This window comes from Dendrobates tinctorius, unplaced genomic scaffold (genome assembly GCF_039654945.1).
Source record: "Dendrobates tinctorius isolate UK_male_01 unplaced genomic scaffold, ASM3965494v1 ptg000039l, whole genome shotgun sequence".
NCBI lineage: Eukaryota > Metazoa > Chordata > Amphibia > Anura > Dendrobatidae > Dendrobates > Dendrobates tinctorius.
The window spans coordinates 44,718,409-44,737,713 of record NW_027361707.1 but is presented as its reverse complement, the minus strand read 5'-3'; the positions used below and the strand labels follow the sequence as shown (position 1 = coordinate 44,737,713).

The window sequence follows — 19,305 nt, the reverse complement described above, 5'->3', positions numbered from 1 at the left end:
AGTGGGGATGGGGATTAATGTGTGGGGGGGATAAAGAGTGGGGATGGGGTTAATGGATGGGGGTTAATGTGTGCGGATGGGGGTTACTGTGTGGTGGGGTTAATGAGTGGGGGGGTTACTGTGTGGGGGGTTAATGAGTGGGGATGGGGGTTAATGTGTGGGGGTTAATGAGTGGGGATGGAATTAATTTGTGGAGGGTTAATGAGTGGGGATGGAATTAATATCTGGGGGGGGTTAATGAGTGGGGATGGGGGTTAATGTGTGGGGGGTTAATGAGTGGGGATGGGGTTAATGAGTGGGGATGGGGGTTAATGTGTGGAGGGTTAATGAGTGGGGATGGAATTAATGTCTGAGGGCTTAATGAGTGGGGATGGGGGTTAATGTGTGGGGGATTTGGAGTGGGGGGTACATAATGTGTTGGGGGATTTGGGAGTATGGATGGGGGGGTTAATGAGTGGGGATGGGGGTTATTGTTTGGGGGGGTTAATGAGTAGGGATGAGGTTAATATGTGGGGGATTTGGAGTGGGGGTACATAATGTGTGGGGGGGATTTGGGAGTGGGGATGGGGGTTATTTAATGTGTGGGAGATTTGGAGTGGGGATGGGGTTAATGTGTGGGGGATTTGGAGTGGGGGGTACATAATGTGTGGGGGAGATTTGGGAGTGGGGATGGGGGTTATTTAATGTGTGGGGGGATTTGGAGTGTGGATGGGGGGTTATTTAATGTGTGTGAGGGATTTGGAGTGGGGATGGGGGGATTTAATGTGTGTAGGGAGATTTGAGGACACAGAGTATGTATGAGGAAACAGTATGGGGGTTGGGTGCAGACAGTATGGGGAGCGAAAGGGTTAATGTATGTGGACACAGTATGGCGAGTCAGGGGTATGTGTGAGCAGACAGTATAGAGAGTGGGGGGTAAATATATGATGAGACAGTATGGTGAACAGAGGGATGTTAGAGGAGGGAGGGGAATAGTGTGAGGAGACAGTATATTGCAGACATTTTTATTCAGGAGCATTATAATGACACTTCTATCTTAAAGGGCATCATGTGGAGATTTGCTGCAGAAGACCGGAGAAGATGAAAGTCTGCAGAGACGAGATGTGGATGAGAAAACTCATCATGGGGTTTGGACAAGAAGAAGAAAAGGAGAACGACTCCAGAGACGACGTCATCTATAAGGTACTTGGATGTAAATGTTATTTGTGCTACTGACTTATTCTCATGTTTTTATTTGTTAGGAACATTAAAGGGGTTGTCCAGGTTTGTACGGAGTCTGCAGTCATTCTATGTGACTGCAGACTTCTGAATTCTCACAGTGCTCACTGAACGCTGTCAGGATTCTCTCGTGCCAGTAATTTACATACATGCGGTCACATGCTGACTAGACATGTGTGGCCTCACTCAATGAAAATGAACAGAGCGAGGCCGGGCACGTCTAGTCGGAGTGTGGCCAGAAGTATATAAATCACATATTTGTGCTGACATAATTGTACATCGGCAAGGGAGAATCCTAAAAGTGTGCAGTGCATTCGTTGTGAGAATTCAGAAGCTGCAATGTCAGGATTCAGCTCTGCAGGTTCCAGTAGTCAGCACACGGACACTTCACTCATATGCGGTTTTCATACTTGACAACGAGCTTCTCTTCCTGCTTACAGTTTCTTACTGAACATTGAGAGCATTAGGGAGAGCAGCTCGTGGGTACATGCCTAAGAGTGCAAGTCGCATATGTACTTGGGGGGGGTGGCGCCGAACCAAATTCTTGCCCCGGGTGCCAGGAAGCCTAGATACGCCTCTGGGGTTAAATATGGCATAATAACTAGTGTTGAGCTTTCCGATACCGCAAGTATCGGGTATCGGCCGATATTTCCCGTATCGGAATTCCGATACCGAGTACCGATACTTTTTTCGTATCGGATACCGGAATCGGAAGTCCAAAATGCAATGAGCCACTTTTGTGGCTCTGATTGGCTGCCGAAATGATGTCATCATGATGCGCTGTCTGTGCGCATCATGATGCGCCGTCAGTTCGGGCCTTCGGGGGGGCTGTGCCGACTGTCCGGGGGTCTGTGCCGGCCTGCCGGTGGTCTGTGCAGGCTCCGGGGGTCTGTGTCGGCCTGCCGGGGGGGCTGTGCTGGCCTGCCGGTGGTCTGTGCAGGCTCCGGGGGTCTGTGCCGGCCTGCCGGGGGGGGCTGTGCCGGCCTGCCGGTGGTCTGTGCAGGCTCCGGGGGGCTGTGCCGGCCTGCCGGGGGGCTGTGCCGGCCTGCCGGTGGTCTGTGCAGGCTCCGGTGGTCTGTGCCGGCCTGCTGGGGGGCTGTGCCGGCCTGCCGGTGGTCTGTGCAGGCTCAGGGGGGCTGTGCCGGCCTGCCGGTGGTCTGTGCAGGCTCCGGGGGGCTGTGCAGGCATCGTCTGATGGGACTACAAGTCCCATCGGGCGATGCCTGCTACCATGACAGTGATTGACACATTAGCCAATGATGGGACAGTAGTAGTCCATCATCCGGCTAATGTGTTGAATGTAAAAAAAAAAAAAAAATTTACATGCTACATACATGCTACATACATACAACATGCATACTACATACATACAACATGCATACTACATACATACAACATGCATACTACATATATACTACATGTAACATACATACTACATGCAACATGCATACTACATGCATGCTACATACTACATGCATGCTACATACTACATGCATGCTACATACATAATACATATATACTACATGCATGCAACATACATACAACATGCATGAAACATGCATACTACATATATACTATATATACTACATATAACATACATACTACATATATACTACATGCTACATACATGCTACATACTACATACATGCTACATACTACATACATAATACATATATACTACATGCATGCAACATATATACTACATGCATACTACATACAGTCATATGTAAAAGTTTGGGCACCCCTATTAATGTTAACCTTTTTTCTTTATAACAATTTTGGTTTTTGCAACAGGTATTTCAGTTTCATATATCTAATAACTGATGGACTCAGTTATATTTCTGGATTCAAATGAGGTTTATTGTACTAACAGAAAATGTGCAATCTGCATTTAAACAAAATTTGACCGGTGCTAAAGTATGGGCACCCTTATCATTTTCTTGATTTGAACACTCCTAACTACTTTTTACTGACTTCCTGAAGCACTAAATTGGTTTTGTAACCTCATTGAGCTTTGAACTTCATAGCCAGGTGTATCAAATCATGAGAAAAGGTATTTAAGGTGGCCACTTGCAAGTAGTTCTCCTATTTGATTCTCCTATGAAGAGTGGCATCATGGGCTCCTCAAAACAACTCTCAAATGATCTGAAAACAAAGATTATTCAACATAGCTTTTCAGGGGAAGGATACAAAAAGTTGTCTCAGAGATTTAACCTGTCAGTTTCCACTGTGAGGAACATAGTAAGGAAATGGAAGAACACAGGTACAGTTCTTGATAAGCCCAGAAGTGGCAGGCCAAGAAAAATATCAGAAAGGCAGAGAAGAAGAATGGTGAGAACAGTCAAGGACAATCCACAGACCACCTCCAAAGACCTGCAGCATCATCTTGCTGCAGATGGTGTCACTGTGCATCGGTCAACAATACAGCGCACTTTGCACAAGGAGAAGCTGTATGGGAGAGTGATGCGAAAGAAGCCGTTTCTGCAAGCACGCCACAAACAGAGTGGCCTGAGGTATGCAAAAGCACATTTGGACAAGCCAGTTACATTTTGGAAGAAGGTCCTGTGAACTGATGAAACAAAGATTGAGTTGTTTGGTCATACAAAAAGGCGTTGTGCATGCGTTGTGCATGTTATTAGATATATGAAACTGAAATACCTGTTGCAAAAACCAAAATTGTTATAAAGAAAAAAGGTTAACATTAATAGGGGTGCCCAAACTTTTACATATGACTGTATATACTATATATACTACATATATACTATATATACTACATATATACTATATATACTACATGTAACATACATACTACATATATACTACATGCTACATACATGCAACATACATAATACATAGAAAAAACACAAAAATTGAGCTTGGTTTGAGATGATACACATGCAGCGTATAAATGCATGTTGACAATGGCCATAAAACATAAAACCTGCAAAAGACAAAGTGAGCAAAAACCCTGCTGTAACTAAATAAGTAAAAGCAAAAGTGCATCTAAATAATACAGAGTTTTTAGTAATACTGTTTTTGATCAAAAGTAGCATAAAAGCCGTCCCACCACGACAAGGTAACTCTGTTCGGGACAGTCCTACACTGTCTAATATTAAAAACCTTGCTTTGTGTCAAAGTTGACCTCAATGTGTGAACAAGGGCAGACAAAAGGACTGGGTCCCAAACAGTAGACACCAGTCTGGGGAAGCCTTATATACAATTTCCAGCTCAGGAGAGGGAGGCCACACCCCAGCTTGCACAGAATGCAAAAATTACAAAGAAAAAACACAAAAATTGAGCTTGGTTTGAGATGATACACATGCAGCGTATAAATGCATGTTGACATTGGCCATAAAACATAAAACATATATACTACATGCATGCAACATACATACAACATAAATACTACATGCATGCAACATGCATACTACAGATATACTATATATACTACATGTAACATACATACTACATATATACTACATGCTACATACATGCAACATACACACTACATGCTACATACATGCAACATACATACTACATACATGCTACATACATACACGCAGCAATGGCATAAAGTGACACTAGGGACTTTTTTTTTTTTAAAGTGGTGGAGGAATACAGTGCGGAAGGATACCTACCTTCCGTCATTGCATTCCTGGAGCTGGTAGAGAACGGTAGCATCAGCTGATGCTGCTGTTCTCCACGCAAGATGGACGTGGGACCCTCGTGGACTTCTGCGGATCGGGGTAAGTATATTGGTGTTTTTTTATTTTGATATTTATTCCTCAAGGGGACAATGGCTTCGGGGATCAAAGTGACAAGTGACGGTGAGTATGTACTCTATGTTATATATACTGTATGTCTATATGTATGTATTGTATGTAGTATATATGTATGTTGCATGCATCTAGTATATATGCAGTATATATGTAGTATGCATGTTGCATGCATGTGGTATATATGTAGTATGTATGTTGCATGTATGTAGTATGTAGCATTTATGTAGTATGTATGTTGCATGTATGTAGCATGTAGTATATATGTAGCATGTATGTTACATGTAGTATATATAGTATATATGTAGTATGCATGTTGCATGCATGTAGTATATATGTTGTATGTATGTTGCATGCATGTAATATATATATATATATGTATTATGTATGTAGTATGTATGTAGCATGTATGTAGTATGTATGTTGCATGTATGTAGCATGTAGTATATATGTAGTATGTATGTTACATGTAGTATATATAGTATATATGTAGTATGCATGTAGTATATATGTTGTATGTATGTTGCATGCATGTAGTATATATGTATTATGTATGTAGTATGTAGCATGTATGTAGTATGTAGCATGTATGTAGCATGTAGTATATATGTAGTATGTATGTTACATGTAGTATACACTCACTGGCCACTTTATTAGGTACACCTGTCCAACTGTGTGTTAAGACTTAATTTCTAATCAGCCAATCACATGGCGGCAACTCAGTGCATTTAGGCATGTAGACATGGTCAAGACAATCTCCTGCAGTTCAAACCGAGCATCAGTATGGGGAAGAAAGGTGATTTGAGTGGCATGATTGTTGGTGCCAGAAGGGCTGGTCTGAGAATTTCAGAAACTGCTGATCTACTGGGATTTTCACGCACAACCATCTCTAGGGTTTACAGAGAATGGTCCGAAAAAGAAAAAAAATCCAGTGAGCGGCAGTTCTGTGGCCGGAAATGCCATGTTGATGCCAGAGGTCAAAGGAGAATGGGCAGACTGGTTCGAGCTGATAGAAAGGCAACAGTGACTCAAATTGCCACCCGTTACAACCAAGGTAGGCAGAAGAGCATCTCTGAACGCACAGTGCGTCGAACTTTGAGGCAGATGGGCTACAGCAGCAGAAGACCACACTGGGTACCACTCCTCTCAGCTAAGAACAGGAAACTGAGGCTACAATTTGCACAAGCTCATCGAAATTGGACAGTAGAAGATTGGAAAAACGTTGCCTGGTCTGATGAGTCTCGATTTCTGCTGCGACATTCGGATGGTAGGGTCAGAATTTGGCGTAAACAACATGAAAGCATGGATCCATCCTGCCTTGTATCAACGGTTCAGGCTGGTGGTGGTGGTGTCATGGTGTGGGGAATTTTTTCTGGGCACTCTTTGGGCCCCTTGGTACCAATTGAGCATCGTTGCAACGCCACAGCCTAACTGAGTATTGTTGCTGACCATGTCCATCCCTTTATGACCACAATGTACCCAACATCTGATGGCTACTTTCAGCAGGATAATGCGCCATGTCATAAAGCTCGAATCATCTCAGATTGGTTTCTTGAACATGACAATGAGTTTACTGTACTCAAATGGCCTCCTCAGTCACCAGATCTCAATCCAATAGAGCATCTTTGGGATGTGGTGGAACGGGAGATTCGCATCAGGGATGTGCAGCCGACAAATCTGCGCCAACTGTGTGATGCCATCATGTCAATATGGTCCAAAATCTCTGAGGAATGCTTCCAGCACCTTGTTGAATCTCTGCCACGAAGAATTGAGGCAGTTCTGAAGGCAAAAGGGGGTCCAACCCCTTACTAGCATGGTGTACCTAATAAAGTGGCCAGTGAGTGTATATAGTATATATGTAGCATGCATGTTGCATGCATGTAGTATATATGTTGTATGTATGTTGCATGCATGTAGTATATATGTATTATGTATGTAGTATGTATGTAGTATGTAGCATGTATGTATCATGCATGTAGTATGTAGCATGTATGTAGTATGCATGTTACATGTAGTATATATGTAGTATGCATGTTGTAAATTTTTTTTTTTTTTTTTTTTTTTTTTTACATTCAACACATTAGCCAGATGATGGGACTACTACTGTCCCATCATTGGCTAATGTGTCAATCACTGTCATGGTAGCAGGCATCGCCCGATGGGACTTGTAGTCCCATCGGACGATGCCTGCACAGACCCCCGGAGCCTGCACAGCCCACCGGCAGGCCGGCACAGCCCCCCGGCAGGCCGGCACAGACCACCGGAGCCTGCACAGCCCCCCCGGCAGGCCGGCACAGACCCCCGGAGCCTGCACAGACCACTGGCAGGCCGGCACAGCCCCCCGGCAGGCCTGCACAGACCACCGGAGCCTGCACAGACCACCGGCAGGCCGGCACAGCCCCCCGGCAGGCCTGCACAGACCACCGGAGCCTGCACAGACCACCGGCAGGCCGGCACAGCCCCCCGAAAGGCCCGTACAGACCCCAGAGAGGCTGTACAAGGCAAAAATAGGGTTTTTCTTATTCCGATACCGGAAGTCCCATAGACTTGAATGGGACTTCCGGTATCGGAATCGGCGATACCCGATATTTTTTTTAGATCGGCCGATACCATCCGATACGATACTTTTAAGTATCGGACGGTATCGCTCAACACTAATAATAACCTAATAAAGTTTTTTCATTTATGCTGGTGTGCTGAACGAACTTTCTTCTCCTTATGGTTCTTACTCAAGTTACTATGGCATGACCTAGAACATAGCGGGGTTCTGGTGGCTCAGCTTCATAAGATAACGGTGGGCCCATTTTCAACAATTTTACTTCATATGCTAATCATGTAGGTCATTCTTATGAGACTTCTAACAAAAAGACAGTGGCAGTGTAGTGTTGTAGCCATTTTAGATTTTTTTGTTCTGCAATACTTCAACTTGGCTCCATTCACATGAATTATTATTATTCATGTTAAGGTTCTTCGCACAGTGGACTGAAAAGTTAATTGTGTCTAACAGTTGTCATCTCACTTTCCAGAGAATGTCGCTGATGAAAGTTCATCTCCAGTCATCCCTGAAGTTTGTTGATATCTCCCCGGGTTTGGAAACTTTAGATCATTTTTGTTCGTTTTGCATGGCTGATTTTTTTTTTCTTTTCATTTCAAAGTTTTTGGTCTTTATCAATAACCCTGCACCATGCGCCTCACTAGTGAGTGTCATTGGGGACCGCAGTGAGATCTGTTCTGTACAGTGAAATGGTGAAGGTATTGATTAGAGACGTTCTTCCATCTGCTATCGTGGCACGGACAGCTCCCAGAATGACAGAGGCATTGTTCAATATGTTATTAACTTCCCATTTTATTCTGATCCTGAGCTTGTAGCTATTGTATCTCATCAAACAACTTACAGACAATCCTCAAATCCTCCAGATACATAGATTCTTTTGAATTGACACTAAGCCTCTCATTTAAATCTCTCGTCTGCCACAGGTATCTTATCTTTCAGTGGAGTAATTATTGATTTCTTGTAGGAAAGGAAATGTATTCAGTTTTGTGTCTTAAGGTTCGGGTTAGAATCCTCACTGGAGAGCCGTGATTTTTCTGTAGTGTAGTGATAATTCTGTACTTGGAGTCAAGGTATAGTCATATATAAGTTTTCTTTACTTTAATTGACATTCAGTAAGACCTTTGTAATGAAAGTCGGAACGAGCAGTCTAACACGTACAGTACTTGATATAGGAAATTATGGATTTTGTGTCAGCTCTGATTATCATATATTGAGCTACTATATATGAATCCACATCAAGTCTGGACCAAGTTACTTCTCTTAGAGCATGCATAATGAGGTCTCACCTCCATAGGAAAATAATCTATCCTCCGGAACTAGTCAGAACAAATTTACCCATGATTTTATGAAATGGTTGATGTCACAGACATAGTGATCAATATGGATCACAGCTCACAGGCTCCTGACAGCTGAAGACTGTTAATGTCCTTCTATGACACGTAAACGTCTTGTAAACGTCTTACAAAATTATGGTCATGGTATATTGATAGAAGAGTGGTCTCCAACTTGTGGCTTTGGACCTCAGGGTATTAATGCTGGGACCTCCACAGATCACTAGAAATAAATAGGTTGGAAAGTGATGCGATCATTTCATACTTTTTCCTGGAGGACACTGTGCAGATATTGCGTCTTTGGTCCATTCATTTGAATAGGATAATGCTGCTGCTCTCCACACAGTTCTTGGTCAATGGATAAGCTAGAGATGAGCAGATCGATAAGCGGAGGATTGAGATAGAGTCAAATTTCTTTGAATTCATGGTTTTGCATGAATTCAAACATTTTGAGATTAGATTTGCAGTTTTCAGACAAAAAAAAAAACTTTGCCCATCATCATCTCCCACACTGCTGAAGTGTCAGTGATTTTGCATTGCCGCATGGGCCTCCTTATAATGCCCAGCAGCTATTAGCACAGTTTGTATGGCAGAATCGTTTTCCATCTCTAGAGTTGCTGGATAAGTCTCTCTTCTGTAAGATCTTATAGTCAGCAGGGTGCTCTCTCTCTTTTATATTTATAGAGTGTAAGCTGTTAGGGTCAGCGGGGTCCTCTCTCTCTCTGCTGTAGAGTGTAAGGTCTTATGGTCAGCAGGGTCCTCTATCTCTCCTGTAGAGTGTAATTTCTTATGAGCAGCAAGGTCTTCTGTCTCTCCTGTAGTGTAAGCTCTTATGGTCAGCGAGGTCCTCTCTCTCTCCTGCAAAGTGTAAGCTCTTATGGTCAACAGGGTCCTCTCTCTCCTGCAGAGTGTAAGCTCTTATGGTCAGCTGGGTCCTTTCGCTCTCTGTCACCTGTAGAGTGTAAGCTCTTATGGTCAGCGAGGTCCTCTCTCTCCTGTAGAATGTAATCTCTTATGGTGAGTGGGGTCCTCTCTCTCTTGCAGAGTGTAAGCTCTTATGGTCAGTGAGGTCCTCTCTCTCTCAAGTAGAGTGTAAGCTCTTATGGTCAGCATGGCTCTTGCTCTCTCATTCTCCTCTCCCCAAGCTTTCAAATATTGAGATTGACCCAAATTTATTCTCTGCAGAACTTTTAACAAAAATTTGGTTTGCAAAGTCGACGAATTTGAATTTGAATTCATCTGCTCAACTGTAATTGCAAAACAAAATAAGATTTTTGTATCTGCAAATTCTCCCTGCTGGCTATCACTGCAGTCTGCTGAAGGGGCTTTTCCTTTTTGACTTTTTGTACATATTTCTGGTTACCATGCTTAAAATAATAAAATCATCTGGTACTCATCCTCTCCAGGTCCACTGCAATCTCTCCGCCACAGATCTGGTAATTGTTTACAGGTTGCAATTGTGACGTAAAATCAGCAGCACTGAAACCAATCACTTGGCTCAGCTGTGCTATACCGATGTAGCTGCTGGACCGAGTGATCGGCTGCAGCAGTGACGGTTCATTCTTTGCAGGTTCATATGATTTGCTTTTGAGTTCTGTCTCTTAATAATTTGTAAATTAAAAAATATCTCGACTTTAAAGTATTTCAACATAAGAACCTTAAACCACACTATTAGATTGAATTTCTTGAGTAGAAATTAAAGGAAGGTTTGTGCACTTCATAGCTTTCAATCTTTGCTAAGACAGTTGTTGCAATTCCTCAGTGGACTGTATTTTATATCTATGCATTAGAAACAAAATGACAGAATACAGCACTCTACATAGTGTGAGAATCATGTGGGAATAGTGGATGAGGGCAGGTATATCTCGCCCAGATTCCTTTCCTATGTGGCCTAGTCTGGTCAGTATCGCACCTGCTTACTAATGAATAATGGGAGGTGGATATAAAAGGATGCCAGGTGGTTGTGAGAGTGTCTCAGCCTGGGAACACAGAGAGCCTGTCTGTGTGAGAGACACACGTAAGTGAAAGCAGTGCCCACTGCAACTGTGGTTTGGCTGGACGGGAGAAGCCCGCCAGTTGGTAGTTAGGTTGTACTTTGTTTAGTTAGTGCCGGACAGGCAAGGATTTGTTTTATGTTTTATTTCTTTTATGCATTGCTTTCACCTTTAATAAACCTGACCCAGTGTCAGTTATACCCGAATCCCAGCTCTGCGCCTGAGTTTCATGCTGAACGCACGTGACCTTTGACCCCAGCAAAGGCGATCCCGGAGTGTTTTATCACATTGTGGTGGAGAACGCGGGCATCACGTTGCAAGCATGAGCATGGAGGACGTGGTGAAAGCGCTGGTACAGTCCACCGCCGTCCAGCAAGAAGCTAATCGGGTGATGATGGCCCAGCTGAAGGAGTTGGTGGACAAGACAGTTACCGATCGTTCGCTTCTCCAGCAGGTGGCGCAGCGCCTGGCAAGCCTACATGAGGTTAACCTGGAAGCCGAGTCGAGAGTGATTCACGTGAGTCGGTACTGGCAGAAGATGACGACCGAAGATGACGTCGAGGCATACCTGACCACGTTTGAATGGACGGCGGTGCGAGAAAAATGGCCGAAGGCAAGATGGGCCGGCCTGATTGCCCCGTTTCTTTCCGGTGAGGCCCAAAAGGCATATTACGACTTAGAGCCTGAAGCCGCGCAGGACTTTGACAAACTGAAAGCCGAGATCTTGGCCCGGCTGGGAGTGACGACCACTGTCCGTGCACAGAGAGTGCATCAATGGACTTATCAGCCGGATAAACCACCGCGGTCACAGATGTTCGACCTGATCCACGTGACAAAGAAGTGGCTACAACCCGAGGTGTTGACAGCGCCAGAGATAATCCAGAGAGTCGTCATGGACAAGTACCTGAGAGCTCTACCGCCAGCCCTGAGGAAGTGGGTAAGCCATGGAAATCCTACGACGGCAGATCAACTTGTGGATCTGGTTGAACGTTACTCCGTGGCGGAAGGTCTCCGAGATGACACTACCCCACCTCGTTCTTCATCATCTCCACGTGGAACCGGTAAGACTGTTCCAGGGAGTAGGGGAGATGGAAAAATCCCTAAGACAGTGGGGGAAGAAAGCGGGACTGCCCGCATTGCGAGGCCGAGAGTAACGAACTATGGTCTAAGCAAGGGGCCCGTTAGGTGTTTCCGCTGCCAAGAGATGGGACATATTGCTGCGAACTGTCCGGTCACTACTGAACCCATGCAGTGCAACGTCACAGACTCTAAAAACCGCATGTCTATGGTTGCACGGGTAGTGAGTGTGAATGCCGGTCAAAAGGATGTGGAAAAACACTTGTGTGATTTAACTGTTGATGGCAAAAATGTGGTGGCATTGTTAGACTCGGGAAGTGTGGTGACTCTGGTGAAGGCCAGTCTTGTGTCAGCCCCGTCTGGACCATCAGACAAATTTTCTGTAACGTGTGTGCATAGAGACACCTGTTCGTACCTCACCACGGTCATATGCATTACTACTTCCTATGGGTCTGTGCAACATAAAGTGGGACTCGTCCCGGCGTTATTGCATGATGTTATCCTGGGCCGGGATTTTCCCCACTTCTGGCAATTGTGGGAGAATCAGTTGATACCTCAGAATAATAGTGTACATGATTCTTCTCCCAGGGCACGTGTGGGTCCCGAACCCCTGGAAGAGGTCTCCCCGGACGACTCGGTGGAAGAGTCTGCTGGAAGTGACCTGCAGTTCCCGTTTTCAGTCATGGCGGGTGATACGGAGGAGACCGGGGAAGAGGAGGAGGCCGACAGCCATCCACCTCCCCGTTGGCCGGATTTAGAAGTTCAGAAAGATGACTTCCAAAGCGAGCAAATAAAGGATCCTACCCTTTCTCAGGCTAGGACAAATGTAAAAGTGATAAATGGGGTACCCGTAGAACCTGGCTCTAGGCTGGCATATCCTTACATGGTTCTGGAGAACGATTTACTCTATCAGATAGAGAAAAAGGGGGAAGATACGGTGCAACTATTAGTCGTGCCAAAACCCTACCGCCGGCAGGTGCTGGACCTGGCCCACGGACATGTGATGGGAGGTCACCTGGGAGTCCAGAAAACCACCGAAAGGATATTACACTGTTTTGTTTGGCCAGGCATGCATCTCGATATTCGTGTATATTGTGAGTCTTGTCCTGACTGCCAAGCCTCTGCACCTAAGCCCCGGTTCTGTAGCCCTTTGGTACCCCTACCTATTATTGAAGTCCCGTTTGAGAGGATTGGGATGGATTTAGTTGGGCCCCTTCCACGGTCTGCACGTGGACACCAGCATATCCTGGTCATCTTGGATTATGCCACTCGTTACCCGGAGGCCATCCCTTTGCGTAACACGGCCACCAAGACGATTGCCAAGGAACTGGTGCATGTGTTTAGTCGGGTCGGTATACCCAAACAGATACTCACCGACCAGGGGGCTCCCTTTATGTCCAGGGTAATGAAGGAGCTCTGCCGGTTGTTACAAATCGAACCGTTGCGCACATCCGTGTATCACTCACAGACGGGTTGGTCGAACGATTCAATAAAACTCTGAAGCAGATGCTGAGAAAGGCGATAGACAAGGATGGGAAGAACTGGGACTATTTACTTCCGTATTTGCTTTTTGCCATCAGGGAAGTGCCCCAGTCTTCCACGGGGTTCTCGCCTTTCGAGTTATTGTACGCCCGACGTCCTCGCGGACTGTTAGACGTTGCAAAAGAAACCTGGGAGGGTCAGGTCACTCCGTTTAAAATGGTGATAGATCACGTCACACAAATGCAGGACCGTATTGCCGCTGTTATGCCTATAGTCAAAGAACACATGATGCAGGCTCAAGGAGCCCAAAAAAGAATCTATGATAGGGGCGCCAAGATCCGTACGTTTGCACCCGGAGATAGGGTGTTGATCCTGGTCCCCACGGTGGACAGTAAGTTCCTGGCAAAGTGGCAGGGGCCCTTTGAGATTAAGGAAAGAGTTGGTGAAGTAAACTACAAAGTATACCAGGCAGGTAAACGGAAACCTGAACAGATTTATCATGTAAATCTGATAAAACCCTGGAAAGATCGGTCTGCCTTGTCAGCGGAGCTGGCCCGTCCCGTCTGCTCGCATACCGTACCGGAGGTACGGGTTGCAGAGACTCTCTCGGAGCGGCAAAAGACTGAGGTCAGGCAGTTTCTACTTCACAACCAAAAGTTTTTCTCAGAAAAACCAGGGCAGACTACGCTAATGAAACATGACATCGTAACGGAACCTGGTGTCACTGTTCACGTGAAACCCTACAGAATTCCGGAAGCGCGCTGTGAAGCCGTTTCCCGAGAAGTGAAGGCAATGTTAGAGTTAGGTGTCATTGAGGAATCGCACAGTGCTTGGTCCAGCCCGATTGTGTTAATTCCTAAACCGGACGGCACCATCCGGTTCTGCAATGACTTCAGGAAACTGAATGCGGTCTCAAAATTTGATGCCTACCCTATGCCCCGGGTCGACGAGTTAATAGATCGCTTAGGAAAAGCCCGGTATATTACGACCCTAGACCTAACAAAGGGGTATTGGCAGATCCCTCTGGCGGAGGCTGCCAGAGAAAAGACGGCATTTGCTACCCCGGAAGGTCTATTTCAGTATGTGTATATGCCGTTTGGACTGCACGGAGCACCGGCGACCTTCCAGAGACTGATGGATCGCATCCTGAGGCCACATTGGCAGTACGCTTCGGCCTATTTGGACGACATTGTCATTTACAGCTTGGACTGGGAGACTCATCTCCAGATAGTACAAGCTGTGATTGACGACCTGTGGGAGGCAGGTCTAACCGCAAACCCCAAGAAATGTCACATCGGGCTAGAAGAAGCCCAGTATTTGGGGTATGTAATTGGGAGGGGTGTTGTTAAACCCCAGGTTGATAAGATTCAGGCGGTTCAGGACTGGCCACAACCTGTCAACAAGAAGCAGGTGCAAGCCTTCCTGGGGATCGCCGGCTATTATCGCTGGTTCATACCCAATTTTGCAGCCATCGCTACCCCCCTGACGGATCTTACAAAAGGGAAAGACTCCGTCATGATTAAATGGAGTTTAGCGGCTGAAGAAGCCTTCCATAGCCTAAAACGGGCACTTTGCTCTCAGCCCGTACTGGTGACTCCGGACTTCCGCAGCGAGTTTGTGGTACAAACGGATGCCTCTGATACCGGTATCAGGGCCGTACTCTCACAAGTGAGGGACGGAGTGGAACACCCAGTCCTCTATCTCAGCAGGAAGCTGAATAAACATGAGCAAAGGTATGCAGTCGTAGAAAAAGAGTGCCTCGCCATTAAGGGGGCTCTAGAGGCCCTCAAATATTACTTGGTGGGCCGAAAGTTCAGGCTGATCACTGACCATGCCCCTCTCAAGTGGATGCACTTGAACAAGGAACGGAATAGCCGGGTGACCCGGTGGTTCCTTGCCCTGCAGGCCTACACTTTTACGGTGGAGCACCGCCCAGGGGTACAGATGGGAAATGCAGATGCCCTGTCCCGAGTGCACTGTTTGGCGGGTGTCATTGCTCAACCGGAGTGGTCTGAGCAGAGGGGGGGGATATGTGAGAATCACGTGGGAATAGTGGATGAGGGCAGGTATATCTCGCCCAGATTCCTTTCCTATGTGGCCTAGTCTGGTCAGTATCGCACCTGCTTGCTAATGAATAATGGGAGGTGGATATAAAAGGATGCCAGGTGGTTGTGAGAGTGTCTCAGCCTGGGAACACAGAGAGCCTGTCTGTGTGAGAGACACACATGAGTGAAAGCAGTGCCCACTGCAACTGTGGTTTGGCTGGACGGGAGAAGCCCGCCAGTTGGTAGTTAGGTTGTCCATTGTTTAGTTAGTGCCGGACAGGCAAGGATTTGTTTTATGTTTTATTTCTTTTATGCATTGCTTTCACCTTTAATAAACCTGACCCAGTGTCAGTTATACCCGAATCCCAGCTCTGCGCCTGAGTTTCATGCTGAACGCACGTGACCTTTGACCCCAGTAAAGGCGATCCCGGAGTGTTTTATCACAGTAGTAAACTTGAGATGTAAGTCAATGTCCTGTGCTCCAAATTTGTTGCTGCTATATTCAAAGTATTGTAATTATTGGAGTATGCAACAGCTGCAGGCTTATTCTGTAAACAGGGAGGATGCGTTAAATGGTTGAGCTTGTTAATACTGTACTCAGTGACTTGTCTGTTTTTTTGTGTCACTTCATGTTGTTATGACGATGGACATAATGGTGGTCGTGTCGCCCAAGTAAAACAATTGATTCCTTCGCAATGTCTGAGTGCTGAATTCTGAAAGCTGAAATGTACAACAGCATTATTGTATCCATCAGTATGATGTCCAAGGATTGGCGTCCCGAACCATTCAATGCATGAATGCAGACGTGACAGGTCTTGGCTTGTGCCTCCCAATAAATGCTGACTTGTCATACTTCTAGTATAAATGTGTTTTTAAGTAGGTCAAGGGATCAATTCTTCATCAGTGAAGCAGGCACGGCAGCTGTAAGTCATTTTTGATGGATATAGAAATGATTGATTCATTTTGTTCCCCTCTTAAATGAAACAGTACAATGAATACTTGAAAAATTGTTCCTTGGAGTTATCAGGATATCCACACCCATAATAATAAGTTATACAGCAAAATTACAGGATGTACAAGCACGTGGAGCATGAAAACCACAATGGATTAGCAGTGCATTCATGAAAAATAGAGGAATCCAGAAACACCCAAGAGTTAAGAAAAGCCTCTTCAGCATAGTGATAGGCTGGAGGGAGAATTTGGTAATACATAATCCTCATTTCATGCTGCAAGTAGAGTTGAACAGATCTTTTGAAATTGAATTTTGCCAAGTTTGTGTCATTTTGCCCAAAATTTGATTTGTGGTGAATAAATTCAATATTGGAAAGCTTGTTAGGGTTAGTGCTCAGAAAATACACGTGGGGGAGAGGAGAGATAGAAAGAGAGAGAGGACACTGCTGACCATATGAGCTTACACTCTACAAAAGAAAGACTTACCCAGATGGAAAATGACTTTGCATTGTTTAAGCTGTTACCGATAAAACCCATGACAGCTGTAAGCAAACCATGGTCACAATGGCCTTAAATGGGTTTTCCAAGTGTAAATTTATTGTTGAATCTATTTTTATTGAAAGAACAAATAAACAGAGGAAACATACAGAATAAGGAAAATATGCAGGTTATACACCTTTCTGTACATCGTTACAGCATAAACATTTACTTATACATCTATCACATCTATTCAAGATGAAATCTTGTAGTTTCACAGTAAAATGTATATTAGTGGTTTGCATACCCCTGTTCCTAACCCACTCTGACTGAGTGACCTACACTAGGTAATGGTTCACCCATCTGCATAGGACATACCAAATATTTGTTCCTTATTTCTTATAATCACGTGTGGGTAGGTTCATTAAACGATGTTCGTACTTATTCAGAATATGTTTTGCATAGTTCATATTATTAGGGGTGTAATATGTAAGAAAAGAGAATATACAGAGAAAGGAAAGAAGACATAAGGAATTTCAGAATAGAACTTTTAGGAGTAGTAAGAAGGGGAAGGGAGAGAAAAAAGGAGGGGGGGGGCAAGGGATCAGCGGTCCCCAAATCCCGAACCAAACCCTAAGAAGCCACCTCAACCAACTGCGATAACCCAGCTGTTTCTTTAAACAAGATCCAGGGACGCCAGATTCGGGTAAAGCGGGTGCCATCCCCCTTCAACTCAGCCATCAGCTCCTCCATTCGGAAGATATCTACAAGTTCCGCCACCCATTCCACCATAGTTGGCGGTGTTGCCACTCTCTGGAAGGATCGAGAGGATAGCAACCTGCGGAGAAGGGGGCACGACATCTCCAGTAATTTTTTGATGAGCCAAGAACACTTTCTTCCAGAAGGATTGGATCATAGCGCACTGCCACCATATATGGTACAGTGTGCCCCTCTCAGTTCCACATCGCCAACAGGTGTCCTCCACTGTCGGAAAAATAGACTTTAATCTAACGGGGGACATATACCATCTGGTTAGTATCTTAAAATTTTTCTCATGTGCGCTCCCAGCCGGGGACATTTTAAATGTAAATAGGTAGGCCTTACTGAAATCCTCTTCCGAGAATTTACATCCCATCTCCTCCTCCCATGCGCGAACATAACTTGGAGTCACCTCCGAGTTCTCAACACGGAGCTCCTTATATAAACGAGAGATCAAGTGAGAAGGAGGGTCTTGTTGCTGCAATAAGTTTTCCAATCCTGTCATAGGAGGGCGGGAATCGCAGTTCGCCATATGTCTCTGGACAAACGACCTCAGCTGATTATATTCAATCCATGAGAGCTCCTCATTGGGAGACTGTTCGCGGAGAGTCCCCAAGCTTGGAATGTTTCCTCCTACCAGTATCTGTCCTATACGTAAGTCTGAGCTAATATGCCAGCCTAGAAAATGATTTCTGTAACGCCCTGGGGGGAAGTCCGGGTTACCGAAGAGTGGTGTCAACGGATTCAGGGCACTAATCAATTTTTTCTTTATCTTTATACGATTCCAAAGTCGTAAAGTCTCTTGTGCCAAAAATCCAGTCGAACCCACGGAGCCTCCCGTAGTAGGATCACAGTATCGGATCCAAGGCAGGTGTCTCAAGGGAACCCCAAAGGATGTCTGTTCAAGTTGCACCCATTGTTTAGATCTATAGCTATACTGCCAGTCAAACAGTCGTATCAGTATGGAAGCCCTATGGTAGAGTTCTAAGTCAGGGAGTCCTGCCCCACCTCTGGACTTTGGATTTGTCAAGCTGGTGTATTTTAAACGAGGCCTAGACGCCTGCCAAATAAAGCGAATCAGCACGGACCTAATGGTTTGGAAGAATGTCCTTGGCGGTATGATCGGGATCGCCTGAAATAAATATAAAAATCTAGGAAGAACATCCATCTTAAAGGAATTCATCCTACCAAACCATGAGATGTTCTTTCTTCCATATTCTCTTAATCGTTTCAATGTCGAGTCCAGAAGGGGCAAGTAGTTAAATTTATAAAGGTCGGTCATGTCGGAAGGGATTTGTACGCCCAGATATTGAATAGCTCCGTTTTTCCACCGAAAGGGGAAATTCTCCATTATTCTCGTAAGTTCTGTTTGTCCCAAGGATATATTAAGAGCTTCAGTTTTCTGAAAATTAACTTTAAAATTACTGACTGCACCGTATCTTTTAAACTCCTCCATCAACGACGGGAGGGAAATGTGCGGCTGAGTTACGTATAATAGGAGGTCATCTGCATAAAGAGAGATCTTATAATGAACCCGGTCCACCCACAGGCCGTGCACATTGGGGTTCTTCCTAATTGCCATCGCTAAATGTTCCATAACCACTGTATATACCAAGTGTAAATTTATTATCCTGATTGGCT

At 45.1% G+C, this 19,305-nt stretch overlaps 1 protein-coding gene across 1 annotated transcript in view; it reads left to right on the top strand.

Annotated features, from left to right (window-relative positions):
- Nucleotides 1–19,305, top strand: part of KCNIP4 (potassium voltage-gated channel interacting protein 4) — a 976,654-nt gene that overhangs the window by 261,830 nt on the left and 695,519 nt on the right. The gene's annotated exons all lie outside the window — the stretch shown is intronic.